This window comes from Sorex araneus, chromosome 3 (genome assembly GCF_027595985.1).
Source record: "Sorex araneus isolate mSorAra2 chromosome 3, mSorAra2.pri, whole genome shotgun sequence".
NCBI classification, from domain to species: Eukaryota; Metazoa; Chordata; class Mammalia; order Eulipotyphla; family Soricidae; genus Sorex; species Sorex araneus.
Genome location: NC_073304.1, coordinates 149,845,429 through 149,847,972, shown reverse-complemented (window position 1 = coordinate 149,847,972; position 2,544 = coordinate 149,845,429). Strand labels below are relative to the sequence as shown.

General features: G+C 45.6%; 1 pseudogene; it reads left to right on the top strand.

Moving 5' to 3' along the window:
* Nucleotides 1-319: 319 nt before the first annotated feature.
* On the top strand, nucleotides 320-1,797 carry LOC129403496 (craniofacial development protein 2-like; annotated as a pseudogene).
* The last annotated feature ends 747 nt before the right edge of the window (nucleotides 1,798-2,544 follow it).

The window sequence follows — 2,544 nt, the reverse complement described above, 5'->3', positions numbered from 1 at the left end:
CGCACCATATCTAATGGGGTTCAAATATGGTATGAACCATAAGAACACCTGTAAGGGCGATTGGAGGCCGCCGTAAAAGCCTCCATTCCTCTCGGAGAGCCTGACAAGCTACCAAGGTACAAGAGTACCCTGCCCACATGACAGAGCCTGGCAGTGGCATATTCGATATGCCAAAAACAGTAAAAACAATGGGCCTTATCCGCCTGACACCAAAAGAACTGCATATATGGCAGCATTAAGAAGGATGAGCAAGGAGAGGCTGATAAAATCTCAGAGACGAACTAGACTGCCAAAATGAAGACTAAAATGACTGTGAACTTTCAACGCACGTACACTGGCATAAGAAGCATTCATTGAGAACCTGATGGTGCAAGCACAGAAGATAAAGTATGACATCATTGGTCTGACCGAAACGAGAAGGCATCAATCTCATCACGCCATTTTCAACACTGGAAAAGAACTATTCCTTGGAACATGCGACTACAGAGGCATTGGTGGCATTGGTGTCCTTGTCAACAGGAACTTAGCTATGAGCATTGATTGATTCGAATGCCTAACAACCTGAATTGGATGATTACGCTTGAATAGATGTGGGCTCACTGCCAGGAATTTTTATCTTCATCGTCTACGCACCAACATCCAACTACGATAAAGAATAAATTGAGAAGTTCTACATAGAGCTGGAGAAGTTCTATAAAGAAGACCGCACCTTCTACAAGATCATTGTCAGTGATTTTAATGCCAAGATAGGACCGAGAAGGTTGTCCGAAGAACTCCACATTGGGATCCATGGCTTAGAATGGAACGAACAGGGTGAGAGACTATCTGAGTTCATCATGTCAACCAAGACCATCCATGGTAACTCACAGTTCCAGAAGGCCGAATCCAAACGTTGGACATGGGAGTCTCCCGGTGGACAGTTCCACAATGAAATTGACCACATCATATTCAATCGAAGGTTTTGCCTGACCAATGTCGCTGTTGTCCCAAAATTTCAAACAGGATCAGGCCACTGTCTCCTTCATGCAAAATTCTACTTCACAGAGAGGGGAGAAAGGTCTGTATAGTTTAAGTTTAAGAAGAGAACTCCTAGAATGACCACTAACTGGGTGCTCTTTGGCACTATTGCAGCAATGTGGGAAGATCCTCCATCAAGGATCGACTGGTTCAGCACCTCCATAACTGCTCGAAGAATGCCAAGAGTGGTAAAGCCAGAAACAGACGCCTGTCTTTGGAAACTCTCGAGCTCATTCACCAACGTGATTTGGCATGAGCCTCAAGCAACCACAAGCTAACGTCTGAGCTCGCAAAGCTGTGCAGAGAAGCAATAAAGGAAGACCTCAAAGAGAAAAGAGCAGCAGTGTTGGTTGATGTTGGTTGACCAGATCCACACACTGACCAAGCTCATTGAAGTTTCACAAAAGTTCAAGATGCCACTCTGCCTAACGTTCATCGATTTAAGAAGGCCTTTGATTTATTGAGACTGAAGTGGTCATTGAAGCTCTAGCCAAACAGGGCATTCAAACTCAGTACGTACGTCAAGATCCTCCGAGAGCTGTATTACAGATTCACCACCAGAATCTCACCATCTACAAGGAAGTGATCATTGACATCAAGAGAGGGTTTTGGCAGGGTGATACCATTTCACCAAAACTCTTCAGTGCCACTCTCAAGAATGTCATGCGACAACTGGAATGGGGAGGAATGGGAGTGAAGATAGAAGGTCGGCAACTACACCACCTCCGCTTCACTGATGATATCATTCTAATAACACCAAACATTAGCCAAGCAGCACAAATGCTGGCCGACTTCAACTGCAAGCGTGGAAAGGTTGGACTGCAGCTGAATCAGCAAAACAATGTCCATGAAAAACGAATTAGTCCCAGATATCCCATTTTCTCTCAATGGAATGAACATTTCCGAATGCAGCAGCTATATGTACCTGGGTCGAGAACTCAACATGAGGAACGACATAGCACCAGAACTTCACAGGAGGAAGAGAGCAGCGTGGAACGTCTTTAAGAGCATCGAAGAAGTGATTAGAGGACAAAGAACCTCTGGTTCGGGGCACATCTTTTCAACTCCACCATTCTTCCTGCACTAACATACGCCTCAGAGACCTCAGCCCTACGAAAACAGGACGAGAACTCTATTCAGATATCCCAAAGAGGAATTGAAAGAGCTATGCTTGGTGTATCACATTTCACTCAAGTGAGAGAAGGAATCTGGAGTTCTGACCTCAGTCAATGGTCAAGAATCAGGGACGCTGTCTCACTTGCCAAGGCGTCAAAAATCAGATGGGCCGGACACGTAATGCGATTCAGAGACGACCACTGGACTAGAGCTGCTACCGACTGGATTCCACAGGAAGTCAAAAGACCGCGTGGCCACCCACCTACGAGATGACCAGACTTCTTCATCAAAACCCTGAATGAATGGTTTGAGGCTCTTCGTGTTCCTGGAGTGAGCAGATCCATTGGGCTACACTAGCATGCCACAAGGACAAATGGAGATGTTACTGGCATTCACTCGAGGAAATCGAAG